The sequence below is a fragment of the Bubalus bubalis genome, chromosome 10, assembly GCF_019923935.1.
Source record: "Bubalus bubalis isolate 160015118507 breed Murrah chromosome 10, NDDB_SH_1, whole genome shotgun sequence".
NCBI lineage: Eukaryota > Metazoa > Chordata > Mammalia > Artiodactyla > Bovidae > Bubalus > Bubalus bubalis.
In genome coordinates, this window is record NC_059166.1 from 51,488,542 (window position 1) to 51,505,694 (window position 17,153).

At 41.5% G+C, this 17,153-nt stretch overlaps 1 protein-coding gene and 1 long non-coding RNA gene across 20 annotated transcripts in view; both read left to right on the forward strand.

Annotated features, from left to right (window-relative positions):
• KLHL32 (kelch like family member 32) overlaps positions 1 to 17,153 on the forward strand; it is a 227,521-nt gene that overhangs the window by 104,087 nt on the left and 106,281 nt on the right. The window lies entirely within an intron of this gene.
• On the forward strand, positions 326 to 12,719 carry LOC123327707. The gene is made up of 2 exons (XR_006542384.2): positions 326 to 983; positions 12,466 to 12,719. It is a non-coding gene; the product is annotated as an uncharacterized LOC123327707 (long non-coding RNA).

Below are 17,153 nucleotides of genomic sequence, written 5' to 3' on the forward strand. Positions count from 1 at the left end.
TATTTATCTTAAAACTTTTATATCTTATAAAAGTTTGTACCTTTGACCCCCCCCTTCACCCATTTTGCCCACCCTCATCACCCCCTACTTTCATTTGAGAGCTACTCAACTATGTCAGTGGAGAAGGCAATGGCACCCCACTCCAGTACTCTTGCCTGGAAAACCCCATGGACAGAGGAGCCTGGTAGGCTGCAGTCCATGGGGTTGCTAAGAGTCTGACACGACTGAGAGACTTCACTTTCACTTTTCACTTTAATGTATTGGAGAAGGAAATGGCAACCCACTCCAGTGTTTTTGCCTGGAGAATCCCAGGTACAAGGGAGCCTGGTGGGCTGCCGTCTATGGGGTCACACAGAGTCAGACACGACTGAAGTGACTTAGCAGCAGCAGCAACTACGTCAGACCAGATACCGAGTAGTTATTTATCTTCTTTTATAGTGTTTTGTTATTTAATTTCATTTCATCCAACTTATGTTCAGTGTCTTCTGTGCTAAAATAAGGGCTGCTGCTTTTGGCAGGCTCACATCCTGGTGGGGGAGAGTCATATACATGATCCTACTGTGGTGGGAAGCATAATAGCAGAATACGAGACACATTGGGGACAAAGGAGAGGATGTGGTTAACTCGGTTCCTCAGTGCAAACCTTCACAGAGAAGGTGGTATTTGAGTCTTGAAAAATGTTGGGAGTTCAGTTTTTTACTAGCATTCTTTCTTCAGAGGCGTATTAAGGTATATGATATTGTTCATTCTCTTTTCCAGACTGGTAGAATTTGAGATAGGTTTCATAGAATAACTGGGACAGCTCTGGCAACTGGAATGAAAACAGTAGGTAGAAAGGAAAAAAATCAGCCATCCAGTAGTGGGTACAAAGGAGAATACGAAGGAGATGGATCACACATTCAGGATCAGCCCAGCCAAATTTCATGCCTTAGGAAAGCAGATAGTGATTGTTCACAGAGTTGTCAAAACATATTCCTAGTGAGGTGAGTGAATAATGTGTTGTGTGCTGTTTAGCTTATAGATGTAAAGAAAGACACCAGCTCTAGTTTGTGTCTTGTGTGGATTTTTCTCTCCACACCTGAATTACAGCTACACCTGCATTTGCCTATGTCTAAAGTACGTTTGATAACCCATAGCTCATACTTCACTGGTGACCAGTGGGGATACAATAGTAAATATTGTTTTTTTTATAAACCTACCCAGATAAGTGCTCTCTATACTTAGATGCCTTAACAACAAAATGGCTTAAGCTTAAAGGCTATAAGGGTGCAAAGCGTGTTTAAATCACTGGTAAACGACAGAGCATAAAAACTGCTGTGAATGCTGAGGTAAAACACTCAAATATAAGAGGCTCTCTTATTGTTTGCCTTGCTTGTTTTGTGGTTTCTTTCACAGTGGTTAACTTCACATATTATATGTATTAAATATTTGTATAAACTTCTGTATATATAAACTTGTATATGCATTTATATACTTACGTATTTCCTTACCCTGAAAGTCCCCTTTTCTTCACCTGTTCATCTTTCCCCCTCTCCCCTTGACAACCAATAGCAGATTTTTTTTTTTACTGTTTCTATAGTTTTGTCTTCTGAAAAATGTCATATACTTTTTGGAATCATACAGTATGTAGACTTTTCAGATTGCCTTCTTTCACTTAGAAATATGCATTTAAGTTTCCTCTGTGTTTTTTATGACTTGATAGATCATTTTTATTGCTGAGTACTATTCCATTGCATGGATATATGAAGGGCATCTTGGTTGCTTCCAGTTTTTGATGATTATGATGAAGTTTTATATATGTACATACGCACATACACACACACATGCACACATACACACACATATATGTATATACAGACATTGGAAAAGACCCTGATGCTGGGAAAGATTGGGGGCAGGAAGAGAAGAGGGTGACAGAGGATGAGATTGGTTGGATGGCATCACCAACTCAGTGGACAGGAGTTTGAGCAAGCTCTGGGAGATGGTGAAGGGACAGGGAAGCCTGGCATGCTGCAGTCCATGGGGTCGCAAAGAGCTGGATGTGACTTAGCCACTGAACAACAGCACACAGGCACAGTGTGTGTCTGTGTGTATAGTGTGCCTGTGGCCAAAGGACCTCTGAAACTTGAGCTGAAGATTAGGGCACTAGGGGAGCTGACTTTTGAAGGGCAGTGAAAGTTGCTGTCGTGTCCGACTCTTTGCGACCCCATGGACTATACAGTTCATGGAATTCTCCAGGCCAGAACACTGGAGTGGATAGCCATGCCCTTTTCCAGGGGACTTTCCCAACCCAGTGATCGAACCAGGTCTCCCACATAGCAGGCAGATTCTTTACCAGCTGAGCTACAAGGGAAGCCCTTTGAAGGGTAAGGAGACTGCTAGGGAATAGGGAAGAAGTTTGCAGGAGAACAAATGTGTGTGTGTGCACTTAGAACAAAGTTCTAGGGGGAGACAGAGTTGCATTTATTCTGCCCAGTGACCCATTCTTGATGTTGCATCCACACAGAGGTGACAGTCCTGCAGCACATACAGCAATAACTCATCTTTTCAGATTGTGCACTGAAGGGACAGGAAGTGGGCTGGCATTTCATGGAGCACCCTCTTCAGGAACAAGGGCACTGCCCTGGGCATTTCATGTGTGCTGTGTAGCCTGATACTCTAGACAGCTCTGAGGAATTTAGTGATCCTGTTGTAAAGACGACAAGCCCTGGAAGGTGCAGTAAATGACTAAGATCAATCTCCCAGGTTTGACCCAGTGAGTCAAACCCAGTCCTCTTAATTTTGAATCCTTTTCATTTATTCTTAGCCCTTTCTTAATGCTCTATGTCATTAAGAAAAAATTAAGTCATATTTGTTATACCTTGATTAAGGAGGTGGGGAAGTATTTGGATGTTTTAGAAAGCGAACTCTTGGGAGAAGGCAGTGGCACCCCACTCCAGTACTCTTGCCTGGAAAATCCCATGTACGGAGGAGCCTGATAGGCTGCAGTCCATGGGGTCGCTAGGAGTCGGACATGACTGAGTGACTTCACTTTCACTTTTCATTTTCATGCATTGGAGAAGGAAATGGCAACCCACTCCAGTGTTCTTGCCTGGAGAATCCCAGGGACGGGGGAGCCTGGTGGTCTGCCATCTATGGAGTAGCACAGAGTTGGACACGACTGAAGTGACTTAGCAGCAGCAGGTTCCTTTAGAGGAAAGAGGGATGCCCTTGTGCATCAGTTGAATATCTCAGTTGGCACGACTCTGAGCCTCAGTATCTTCACATAAGGTTGGTTATAATCAATGTCACCTCCAAGATTAAGTTGGCTGTTCAGTCGCTCAGTTGTGTCTGATTCTTTTGCAACCCTCTTATTGTCACCCACTTGGCTTCTCTGTCCATGTGATTTTCCAGGCAAGAATACAGGAGTGGGCTTCCATTTCCTTCTCCAGGGGATCTTCCCAACCCAGGGAGTGAACCTGCATCTCCTGCCTTAGCAGGCAGACCTTTACCACTGAGCCACCTGGGAAGCCCACTATTGGAGTGATGGGCCTTAATAACTCAAAAGTAAGCTCAGAAATAGTCTGGCCCAGAGTTGGAGTGGAGCATGAGAAACTGTTTTTAGGTACCACTAGCCTAGAATAGAACAGCCTGGGTGCAAGTCACCATGGTGAGACATTGGCAACTAGCAAGCCAATCCTGCTGGTGCTCTGCTCAGGTGTTCAGGCCCCAGGGGCCTTGGCTGCCTTATTAAGCCATCTTGTATACAGTGTTGCACCAAGTGCCAGGACAGGATGAAGCAAAATGAACAGCCTCGGCCTCGAAACCCCAAGAGAGGAGATGGACTAGCCGTCCAGGTGAGGGGCCCTTGGGTGTTGTGGCCTGCTTGGGAGCAGCCTTAAGGGGAGACCTTGGAGGGTCTGTGGGGGCAGTTCTCTGTTTTCTCAAGATGGGGGCCAGGTTTGGATCCTAGGACTGGGGCCAAGTGGAGAATGTGATGGACATTCTGATCTTGGGGAAGTAGTTGAGGTTTGTCCCACAAGTAGACCTTTTCTGAAAATATCTTCTGGTTGCCTGGAGCTGTATCTGGGGGCTCACATGTATCACCTTGGAACTTTTCAAAGGTGAGGATCATAAATCCTACCTGCTTCCTAGGGCTGCTGTGAACGTTTAAGGCTGTAACCTGGGTAAGTTGTTTTGCCTGGTGCCTGGCACACAGTAAGCCCTCACATGTACTGAATGGCATTGTGATAACAAATCCCTTATAGTGATATAACATCCAATATTAATGTATTAATAAAATCTTAAAAAAGGAAAAAAATAGAAAGTGAACTCTTTTTTATGGTTCTCCCGACCTGGGTGCTTTTCCAGTGCTGAGTTCATGAGGGCTCTGAGTTGCTGCATTTGTACTTTGTGTGTAATTATTCTTTGCTGCAGAGTGAAAGTTTGGTACAGTCTTTCTTGAACAACATTCATGGCAGTTTGGTTTCTTAAACACCAAAATGACTTTATGATACATCTGTTTTCTCTTTGAAATATAAACATAGATGATGGCAAAAAATGGAATTGTAGTATACTTGGAAAATGCAAAAAAGCTTTGTCTTACTCTAGAAATGAACATTAAGCAAAGAGTTTAGAATAAAAATATGAATAAAAGCATGGTTCTTCAGTTTCTTGTTATTTACTATTGTGGGCATTTGCTGAAAGATGGTCTTCAGCCATGATATGTATGTAGATTTGTAAAAATCTTGAGTTAACATTTAAATTATCTACCTAAGCTATTCCTGATAGTTGATTATACCTTCAGTCTGTTGTAGTAAGCATAGTATAAAATGTTAAGTATTTTAAGTGCCTGAAAATCGTTACTGCCTTGGGAAGGAAATTGAAAGTATAGAGTGGGTGTGATGAATGAGTACCACTGTGTAACAAGGTGTGTGTGTGTGTGTGTGTTCCTCCTACACACTGTTCTAAAGCATAGCCTTCTTAAAATTGGTCACAGATATAATCCAGGAAATTTTAAAGAAAAATCAAATTGTCCTCCTAATGCTAATACATCCTCTGAAAATGTGTGCACTTTTCTTATCAAGGAACACACACACACTCTGGCTTCACGCTAGTTAGAGGTGTGCCCTTCCTGTGGGAACACCCTGCTTGGGTCACCGCCTGAGCAGAGCCCCCCATGCGTGGCAGTGCTCGTGAGTGACCCTGCACAGCTGTACCCAGCGGAACTGGCCATGGAGAGCAGAGGAGCCAGACTGCAAGTCCTGTTCTGGGCTGGCTCCAGGAGCTAGGTTAAAAGCAAAGGGTATGATGCAAAATTGTCACTGGGAAGATCTGCCAGAGGGAGAAAAAGATAAAGTGAACCTGAGGAAATGCCACCTTTTACTTAGCGGTGAGCAAAGGGAATCCTGTTCCCTTGCTGTCCCTCAATCTCCTTGCTTTCCAACTCTGGCCAGGAGTCCATTCCTATTTCAGTCCAGTCCTGATAGAAGAGACCTGAAAAAGAAGGGGAAAAAAAACTGTCTATGGATGGGAGGAGGGAAGGAGGCTCAGAAGTGATGGGATATATATATATATATAATTATAACTGGATTCACAGTACAGTTGTTCTGTAATACTGACTGTTGTACTACAGAAACCAGCACAAAATTATAAAGCAGCTTTCCACCACTTAAAATTAAATAAAACTTTTTTTAAAAAAGAGATTGGTATTGACACATGCACACTACTATATATAAAATAGATAACCAGAAAGTCCCCACTGTATAGCACAGGGAACTCTACTGAATACTTTGTAATGACATATATGGGAAAAGAATCTGAAAAAGAGTGGATATATTTATATGTATAACTAATTCACTTTGCTATACACCAGAAACTAACACAAGATTTTAAACCAACTACACTTCAAAAAAATTTTTTTTTAAAGAAGGATTCTAATGGAGATGTTACTTGCCTCAGATGATGCCTCAGAAAACCCAGCCAGTCAGTGAGGAGCTCCTAACATCAAGACCCTTTCATAAAGATATGAGCACTGCTCAGCAAGTGTAAGTGAAAAAAAAACTGAAAGTGTTAGTAACTCAGTTGTGTCCGACTTTTTGTGACCCCATGGACTATAGTCCACCAGGTTCCTCTGTCCATGAAGTTTTCCAGGCAAGAATACTTGAGTAGGTAGCTATTCCTTTCTCCAGGGGATCTTCCTAACCCAGGGATCAGACCCAGGTCTTGTGCGTTGCAGGCAGATTCTTTGCGGTCTGAGCCACCAGCTCAACAAGCGGAAGAACATGCGATCCTAAAGGTCTTTGATTATGCCTCTTGGAATTTGAGTAGGTAAGGGCCAAAAATGAAAGCAAATAGGACTGAGAACTACAATAAAGTCTGCTGTATTAACACTCTGGCTGCCATGATGTTAAGGACGAAAGACTATATGCCAATACTGTGATAAAGTGAAAGTTGCTCAGTCATGTCTAACTCTGCGACCCCATGGACTATAGGATCCATGGAATTCTCCAGGCCAGAATACTGGAGCTATTCCCTTCTCCAGGGGATCTTCCCAACGCAGGGATCAAACCCAGGTCTCCTGCATTGCAGACAGATTCTTTACCAGCTGAGCTGCTGCTGCTGCTAAGTCGCTTCAGTCATGTCCAACTCTGTGCGACCCCATAGACGGCATCTCACCAGGCTCCCAGGTCCCTGGGATTCTCCAGGCAAGAACACTGGAGTGGGTTGCCATTTCCTTCTCCAATGCATGAAAGTGAAAAGCGAAAGTGAAGTCGCTCAGTCGTCAGGGACTAAACGCCTTCCATATAGTAGAGCAAGGGGTTCAAGCTCGTTGGCTTCCTCTTAACTTCCCTGAGAACTCTCCCTTCCATGTGTTCTGTCCCTTGCTGCCTGATGGAGCATTTCCAGAAACCCAGTAAAGAGAGAAACTGTGCACTCAATGATAGGTTTGTAATCCCCTTTGAATTTCCCAGAGTACCCCTCTAGGTACTGCTAACTTTGCCAGCCATGAACCAGGCACATCGTATCTGGGCAGATGAAAAGGATTCTTTGATATCTGTTGTTTTCTTGCTTTTCTTCTCATATCCAGTAGCTCCAACCTCTGGTTCCTCAGCATCATGGAAGAACCTATCTCTGGGGACACACATCCTGATTACTGTTCCCTCGTGCAGAGAGTGCTTTAGTAGAATCTTAACAAGGACATTTTGTATAACTATTAGTATTAATATTTTGAACGCTTTGGAAATCTAGGGAAGTGTGACATTCTGTGAAGTGAGAAATACTTTTTTTTTTAGCTATAACTGTGCTCATGTAATCAGGAATTAAAAACTAGAAGACATAGCTCCTTAATTTTCTTGCTCTTGTGTAGTCAAGGTTTTCTTCCTGATTCTCATTTGTTTATTTAATGTATTCATGTGACTTTTTTATAGCCCTGATAAGGCAGACACTGTAGCCTTATTTTGATGATCACTGAAATTGTATTTATTCTGTGCAGTGGAATACTTTTCTCTGGAGACCTGAGCGTCAGGCCTGGCAGCAGAGTGACAGGAATCTTAATTGGAACTGCCTTCTCATAAACCGTTCCTTCAGGAAAAGATGTGTCACTTCACATGAGAAAAAGTCCCCATCAAATTTACTTATTTTAAACATAACCTGGTGGAACTAAATGTTATTAGCACATGGAAAAAATCTGGGAGAAATATTTTTTAAATGCTTCTCTTGGGAGTAGCATTAGGACCATTCAGTGGTTTAAATATTTTAGCTGCAAAATTCTTTCTTCACCTGGCAGTACCTACAGAAGCCTGGCAAGTAAGAGGCCCCCAAGGTATGTACCCTGTGCCCTAGGCTCCAGAGCACAGAGTCGACAATCCAGTCTAAGGACGAATATTTTGAATTGTGCAGAAAGTGATTATTTTCATCTTACCCTAATTCTTGCAGTGTTGTGCCAGAGTCCATAACTGAACTGTTGACATAGAAAAGTTTGAGAAGAGTGAAATGAAAGGGATACGTTTGAATTCCATCAGTGAGTTTTCACATTCTTGGATCTTTTGAAACTCTATATTATTGCCTTTAAAGAGATTTTCTCTCTTTTTTTAATCAGTGGATTATTGAAACAAACGAGCAGATGTGTCTACTTAATGTTTTGGGGTGAAGATGTTACAGGTTTCCATGCGTGGCTTCCTAGAAAGTGTCAACCAACTTGACAGACAGGAACCATATGCCAAATGAAATTTTTATGGTTTCTCAGGATGTCAAGTAAAATGATAAATCCTTGATGTGGTTAGGTAGTCAAAACTATAAGGACAGGTTGGGGACCTAAACATTTATTGTGAAAAACTGAGAAGTGAGATTTTACAAGTTCCGATCCTGCCTGACCCCAGAAGCTTACTTTTCTCAGCTGAGGACCCAAGAACAGTGTCACTGGACCCAAAGCCTGTCTGTTCCTCATGGTCGACAGCAATTCAAAGTGAAGGTCTGTGGGAGCGCCCCTGCCTGTAGAGCAGGGTCAGTTTTAACTGACAGTTTGCCTGTGCCAGCCTGTTATCCCTTTCAGTTCAGTACAGTCACTCAGTTGTGTCTGACTGTTTGCGACCCCATGGACTGCAGCACGCCAGGCCTCCCTATCCATCACCAACCCCCGGAGTTTACTCAGACTCATGTATTGACTCATATCCCTTTATCCCTCATGAAATCCCTCTGTGTGTCTGCTCAGAGAAGACTCAGGCTGTGGTTTGTACTGCAGGCATTACAGAGCCATCTGCTCAGCATAGCAATGTCTAAAATGTTGCAGAGTGAGGAAGTCTAACTGTGGCCACACTTCTGAGGTCAGCTTTCCAATTTGGTAATAAAACTGATTATTTTGATTTTTAAAAAAAGTATTTCCTGGCTTTTTCTTAACAATTTGTAAATTTAGGATTTCTTAGTTGTCTGATAGTCACTCTGCAGAAACAGAACGGCCCGTCACCCACTCAGCGTTTGTTGCAGTGTTGAGACTGATAACAGCACACATGGACCAAGCAGATAGGAAAGGGTTTGTCACTCACATAGTGAGGCTTTCGGGGCTAAAAGGGTGGGTTCCAATAGGTCCAAATATGTCTTCAGAGGGCATATAGGGGTGATTGACCAGCGTTGGTGTTTATTGTGCTTAGGAGGTGGGGCTGGAGGATTCTCCATGTAGCCAGAGGCTTGTGTGGTTTGAACTTTCCACCAGCATCAAGGGAGAGAGACCTCAGACTTTTCCTGTATTTTCCCCCAGGTGTGGAGCAAGCAGGGAGGAGGGAGTGGTGGGGCTTGAGAGCTGTCACACACATCAAAAACGGAGACGGACTCCATTGCATTCGTGTAGCATTTTGCTTGAGTGATAGTCACATTTTAGACACAGACATTTTCCTTTGGCACACTGTGAAACTCAGTCACTTATTGAAAACAAAATGTGTTTGAACAGTATGCTCACAGCATTTATAATCTTTTTTGGCATAAGTCCTGTGCTGCAGGACCCATTGTGGACCAAGGTACTTGAGCTCATGCATACAGAACATGCACACTGATGACACTCAGAGGGTCTCTGGATATCTGAGATAATATTAGATGACAAGGATGCGTGTGACCCCTCTGTGTTTTAACCTTGTCTTCATTATACAAAACTTTATTTAAATGAGCTGGATTTGTTCCTTGGGTCCTCCTCTCTCCCTCCCACACTCTACCTCCCAGCGCCACCTTACTGCCAGGATGGTGACTAGAAAGAGAAATGTTTCCTGTGTGCTCTTGATAATGGCTTTATTGTCACAAGTGGAGCAATAAACAATCCTTTCTTTTCTATTTGATGTCCTCCAAAGTAGAAAAAAATAATATTCAGTAACTCAAAAGAGTAGGTCAGCCCCATTAAGCTAACTCAGGGTGGATTTTACACTTCTGTGCACTTGTTTCTCTGTTTTGGCAGAAAGTCCCATTGCTAGACATTTTTCATTTCATCATGTCCATCTGAGTTTTTCCTTTGCTATAGCAGATGAGTAGCAACTCCTGTTTGGAGTATTTCTAAGCAGACATCATTACAGTTGTGTTCTTTCTTGATCGTTGGAATTTCTGAAGGTTGGCTATACTCAGAATCATTCCCTAAGGAAATTGTGACCCTTCCTTTAGGTGTCTCATGAAATCATCTGAATGGAGGGAGCTTACCAGTATATTTAGTGGAGATTCTTAATTAGCTCTTTAGTTATCATAAGAAGATGTCAGCCTATTGATAGCTTTTTAAAGGACATGAACTTTTCCACTTATTCAGCAAAAGAGAATAATTACACTCCAGCCTCAGCCTGTTTGCTAGAAAGCTCTCACTAAAAGTTGACTGGGAGGAATTATACATACAACGAATTCTCAGAAAATATGCAGCCTGCCAATCTGGCTTGGTGATTCTCAACCACATCTATCAGGCCTTAATATACAAGGCCACCTTTACTATCCTGAAATGAAATTCCTAATAATATAACTTACCCATGCAAATTACTCTAAACACTAGTAAGAATATCTTGTGTGTGTGTTAGGCACTCAGTCATGTCTGATTCTTTGCAACCCCATGGACTGTAGCCTATGGCCCATCCATGGAACTCTCTAGGCAAGAATACTGGAATGGGTTGCCATTTTCTTCTCCAGGGATCTTCCTGACCCAGGGATCGAACCTGGGTCTTCTGCATTGCAGGCAGATTCTTTACCATCTGAGCCACCAGGGAAGCCAAGAATATCTTAACTATATATAAATAACAAACAGAAGGAAATAAAGTATATTGAAAATAATGTGCAGTTCAGTATGTAGAGGCTGGAGCAAAACTCTTCACAAGACATAATGAAACAGTTGTCTGTCTACAGCTACAGGTAGAATCCTCATGCTGCATAGAGGTGCAGAGTGACACAAAAGGATGTTTTGCTGGAAATGGAGAGATACCACAAGGGCATGCTCTAGGCAACATGATGTTCTGAAGTACTGAACAACTTTCTGTAAAATTCCTTACAAAACAAAACAATAGTCTTCTCTTGGTTTTTATTGTGGTAGCATTCCTGGAAAATTCAGTATATCTTGACACAAAACAAATAGAAATTTGTCTATATGTAAAAGAGAGTTCAATTCTGGGCTTAGGGTTTTATAAACAAGTTTTTCACCTATTTACATGTCTATTCCCAAGTGGCTCAGTGGTAAATAATTCAATCCTTGGGTTAGGAAGATTCCCTGGAGAAGAAGATGGCAACCCATTCCAGTATTCTTGCCTGAAGGATCCCATGGACAGAGGAGCCTCGATGAGCTTCAGTCCATAGGGTTGCAAAGAGTTGGACACGACCGAGCTTGCCCGCAGACACATGTCCATCTTTGCATTTGGTGGCTGTCCTGTGCTTTGCCTGGCTGCTGTCCAATAAAGGCCAATAGTATTCCCCTTCCTGGAGCAACTAAAACTATCTGTATGCATTTCCAAATTGCTCCCTATAAGGTAGTACTGCCTGCTTTAAGAACCAGTGCTCATCTACTCTAAATCTTATGTCTAGATCAAGATATCAAGGGAGAAAATCAGAAAACTACATCTGAGTTTTGAAGAATCTCTATTAACTTTTACTTTTTATGCAAAGTTTACAAAATACACTTACGTTGGTATTAAAAGTATCACCAGGTAGGTCATTCAATGATAGTCATAATGTCTGAAGGAAATTTTCCATTAGATCTCAGGGCCTGGAGAATCTAGAGTTCATTTCAGTATTTTCATCTTTTTATCTTGTATTAGGCTACATTTTCTTTTTTTGATTTTAATGCTAGGAGGCTTAGAGCCGTATTTGCAGGCCATTATTAATAGTTATGAAGATACATATACATATATACACACATATCTCTCCTCTAAACATCGCATTGTTTCCTATTTTCTCCTGGCTTGAATTACGTTTCTAATCTTTAAATGCTTGTATTGATGCCTCAGATCCTGCTGAAAATGAGTATATGTAAATAAGAAAAGTGAATGAAAATATTTAGGAGCCCTATCTGAAAATTTCTGGAATCCCAGGGGGTACTTTAGGGTTATTTAGGCATGAATAAAGTGGTGCTACACCCTGTTAGTTCTGCCTCCAAAAATGGAGTGTCTCCAGAATCCCAGGTTGTTCCACAAATAAGCCATTCTACTTGCTTCCTAAATTTTTTCCACCCCTATTTTCAGAACTAAAATTAAGAAGTGTGCAAATTTTGTAAAGATAAATTACTATTTTTCATCTTTTGAAAGTGAAAAAGATGTTTATACAAACATAACGAATGAAAGTGAAAAGCCATATTCACTCAAATTCTAACATACTGTATGTTATTTTTCTGTTCTTTTCTCCTGGCCTTTCCCCATCTCCTGAGTAATATAGATGTTTTTGTGATTATAATTTAATGTCTTTTCTGGAATTAGATAAAAGTACATTTATCCATAAATTCATAGTATGTGCTGCTTTATTGTAATACAGATTTTTTTTAAACAGGTTTGGATTATTTAAAATAAATTTGTAGACCTGGAATCACTTGATCAAGAAGAACATATTTTTTGTGAGAGTGCCTTCTGAAGTTTTGCAACAGCTGCTATTGGACAGTGAATTTTATAAACTTCTTGTCTTAAAAAAGAATTCTTGAGCCCTCTGCTGGACGCGTTTAGTATTTCTATTGAGTTAGTAATAGATGAGAGTTTTATAATTCTGAATGTAAGATTTTTTAAAAGAAAACAACCTGATAGCAAACATATGTGTGCTTCGTGGTTAATTTCAAGACAAAAACCTAACTAGCCAAACAAAGCTTTTGAGAAGACTTATATTGCAAGTTGATATTCCATTTGAGTGGAATAATCATGCAAACATCTCAGTCGTGTCCAACTCTTTGCGACCCCATGGACTGTAGCCCACCAGGCTCCTCCGTCCATGGGATTTTCCAGACAAGAGTACTGGAGTGGATTGGCATTTCCTTCTCCAGAGGATCTTCCTGACCCAGGGATCGAACCCGGGTCTCCTACATTGTAGGCAGACACTTTACCATCTGAGCCACCAGGGAGGTCTAAACATTTCAAATGAAGGGTTAATTCAAAGGTATTGAATGTTCTAAGTTAATTTGTGAATACTTTATTTTCTTTGTATCCTTTATAAAAAACCATTTATAGTTTATCCTCAAATTGAGATCCATTAATTCAGCAAATGGTTCATGAGCACCTACTATGTGTTCAAGACTCACAAGACATTAGGGTTGTATTGATGGAAGTAATGCCATGAATGCTTTCTCAAGGTGGGCTGACAGTGAAATGGCAGATCAACACACCATTGCATTTATTGGAAATGGGGCCTCAGTTGTTAGTGTATGGAGCATGGTGAAGTATCTGAGAATGCTCAGTGCTCCAGAAGTTACACTGGTTCAGACAGGAGAATGAATTATTGAGCTGGAGTACTTTATCGAGTACTGCTTGCAGTTTACTTTGCAGGGAGAAAAGGTAGCCATTTGACATATGGTATTTGAATAGATGCAGCTCTTGAAAAATTGATTACAACCATGCATCCTTATGTTATCATATGTGTATCAGGGTAGAAACAGTTTGGCACAACCCAAAGAATATAGCCACTGACCTAGAGGGACTCAAGCATGATTCCAGCCTGTGGCAGCTTTAGAGAATTGTTGACTGAATTCCACTATAAGTATCAACTCCACTGACTGTTGCTGGAAAAAGTTAGCATTTTCACTTCAAATTCAGATTCCCAAATCTCAGTTGGATGCTCACCTAGCCAGGCAGTGCTAATTTGTTTCCCTGCTAAATTTGCTTTCCTCCTCTTCCTGCTAAGTTTTTCTTTTCTTCTCCTCTTTTCAAACCCTGTTGCCCTCTCACTACCCTGCCCTGGTACACATAGCACAAGGGAAACTCCTCTTCCATTGAGAAACATGCATACAGGAAATATATCTTTTCACCATCGAATCCCCAAACTTCCCAGGTTCTGTGCACTTATTCTGTGTATCCCTATCTTTTATGCTGGAGGAGACATCCTTGCTTTGTGAGAGGCTAATCTCTCCACTTAAGCTCTGGATCCTCCTTCCTCTTAACCTCTCAGACATCAATCCTGAATCCTCATGTCTGCCTCTTCTGTCATCAGTTTCTCTTCCACTGGTGTATTCCCACCAGTGTAAAAACATGCTTTATTGTTCATCTTTCAAAAATCCCTTTCTTGTTTTTCTCTTCTTCTTCAACTACCATTTATTCCTCTGCTTTCCTTCACAGCAGAACTTATGAAAAGAGTTGCATAAACTTACTCTTCCTCATTTTTTACTCCCTGTTCCATTCATCAGGTCTGTAAGTTTCCATCTTCAGCATCCCGCTAAAACTGATCTGATAGTCACAGATATTGCTGGACTGATAGCATCATGTCCGCTCAGCTTCATTCAACACAGTCAACCTGCCTCTCCATTTAAGCCGTTTTGTGAATACACCACACTCTGTGGGTTCTTATTCTTATTCCCCCTAGCTCTCCTCCCCATCGTTCCTTTTCAGGTGTCAAGCTCTCTTCCCCATCGTTCCTTTTCAGGTGTCTTTGCTTGCACCTCCTTCCGTAGGCTCTGAGTTCCTCATGTGTCAAAACCCTCCTGTTTATATCTAAACAGCTTCCTCAATACCATCATCCAGACCCATGTTATTTGGTACAACGTTATGCTCTTGACTGCTAGTCCCCACCTGTACTCCAGACTAGAGATCAGCAAGCTTTTTCTGTAAGGGTTCAAATAATAAATAATTCAGCCTTTGCAGGCCATATCCAGCTCTGTTGCAACTACTCAATTCTGCTGTTATGGAATGAAAACAGCCAGAGACAGATAAGTAAATAGATGAGCATGGCTATGTTCCAACAAAACTTTATTTATGGATACTGAAATTTGAATTTCATATTTTTTTACATTTGTTATTCAGTCACTCAGTCCTGTCTTTGTGACTCTTTGTGACCCCATGGACTGCAGCACGCCAGCCTTCCCTGTCCATCACCATCTCCTGGAGCTTGCTCAAACACATGTTCATTGGGTCAGTGATGCCATCCAACCATCTTGTCCTCTGTCATCCCCTTCTCCTCCTGCATTCAATCTTGCCCAGCATCAGGCTGTTTTCCAGTGAGTCAGCCCTTTGCATCAGGTGGTCAAAGTATTAGAGCTTCAGCATCAGTCCTTAAAATGAGTACTCAGGCCCAATTTCCTTTAGGATGGACTGCTTTGATCTCCTTGAAGTCCAAGGGGCTCTCAGGAGTCTTCTCCAACATCACAAGTCAAAAGCATCAATTCTTCGGCGTTCAACCTTCTTTATAGTCCAACTTTCACATCCATGCGTTACTACTGGAAAGACCATAGCTTTGACTAGATGGACCTTTGTTAGCAGTGTCTCTGCTTTTTAATATGCTGTCTAGGTTTGTCATAGCTTTTCTTCCAAGGAGCAAGCATCTTTTAATTTCATGGCTGCAGTCACCATTTGCAGTGATTTTAGAGCCCAAGAAAATAAAGCCTGTCAGTGTTTCCATTGTTTCCCCATCTGTTTGACATGAAGTGATGGGACCAGGTGCCATGATCTTTGTTTTTTGAATGTTGAGTTTTAAGCCAACTTTTTCACTCTCCTCTTTCACTTTCATCAAGAGGCTCTTTAGATCCTCTTCACTTTCTGCCATAAGTGTGGTGTCATCTGCATATCTGAGGTTATTGATACTTCTCTCGGGAATCTTGATTCCAGCTTGTGCTTTACCCAGCCTGGCATTTCGCATGATGTACTCTGCATGTAAGTTAAATAAGCAGGGTGACAACATACGGCCTTGACATATTGCTTTCCCAATTTTGAACCAGTATGTTGTTCCATGTCCTGTTCTAACTGTTGCTTCTTGACCTGCATACAGGTTTTTTAGGAGGTGGGAAAGGTGGTCTGGTATTCCCATCTCGTTAAGAATTTTCAACAGTTTGTTGTGATCCATACAGTCAAAGGTTTTCACATAGTCAGTGAAGCAGTAGATGTTTTTCTGGATATCTCCTGCTTTTTCTGTGATCCAACGGGCTTCCCTGGTGGCTCAGATGGTAAAGCGTCTGCCTGCAATGCAGGAGACCCAGGTTCGATCCTTAGGTCGGGAAAATCTCCTGGAGGAGGAAATGGCAACCCACTCCAGTACTGTTGCCTGGAAAATCCCATGAATGGAGGAGCCTGGTAGGCTACAGTCCTTGGGGTCGTTTGAGTTGGACATGACTGAGTGACTACTTAAATAAGTTAAACGGATGTTGGCAATTTGATCTCTGGTTCCTCTGCCTTTTCTAAATCTAACTTGAACATTTGGAAGTTCTCAGTTCATGTACTGTTGAAGCCTGGCTTGGAGAATTTTGAGCATTCCTTTGCTAGCATGTGAAATGAATTCTATCGTGCAGTAGTTTGAACATTCTTTGGCATTGCCCTTCTTGGGGATTGGAATGAAAACTGACCTTTTCCAGTCCTACGGCCACTCACAAGTTTTCCATATTTGCTGGCATATTGAGTGTAGCACTTCAACAGCATCATATTTTAGGATTTGATATAGCTCAGCTGGATATTTTTTTATATATCAGCATATTATTCATCTTTTCACGTTTTCCAACCTATTTTAAAAAGTTAAAAGCATTCTTAGGCATTAGCACCCTAAAATAAAATGCTTAGGAAGAAATCTGTCAAAATATGAACAAGATCTGTGTGAGAAAATTACAAAATTCTGATAGAAGGAATCAAAGGACTAAATAAATGGAAAGAGCTTCCATGATTATGGATAGGAAGATGTGACACTGTTAATATGCCACTCTCCCTTGCAGTCCTAATCATAATCCCAGTTAGTTGTTTTGTTGATACTGACAAACTGTTCCTAAAAGTTCAATGGAGAGAGACAAAGAACCCAGAGCCAATAGAACATTGAAGAAAAACGATTGGAGGACTGACATTATCTGAATTCAAATTACTATAAAGCAAAATCAAGACACTGTGGTATTGGCTGGAAATAATAGATGAATAGATCAGTGGAACAGAATACAGAAATAGACCCAGATAGATATAGACAACTGATCTTTGACAGAGGGGCAAGACAATGCAGTGGAGTAAAGATAGTCTTTTCACAAATGGTGCTGAAACAGCTCACGTTCACATTCAAGAAAAATGAGTCTAGCC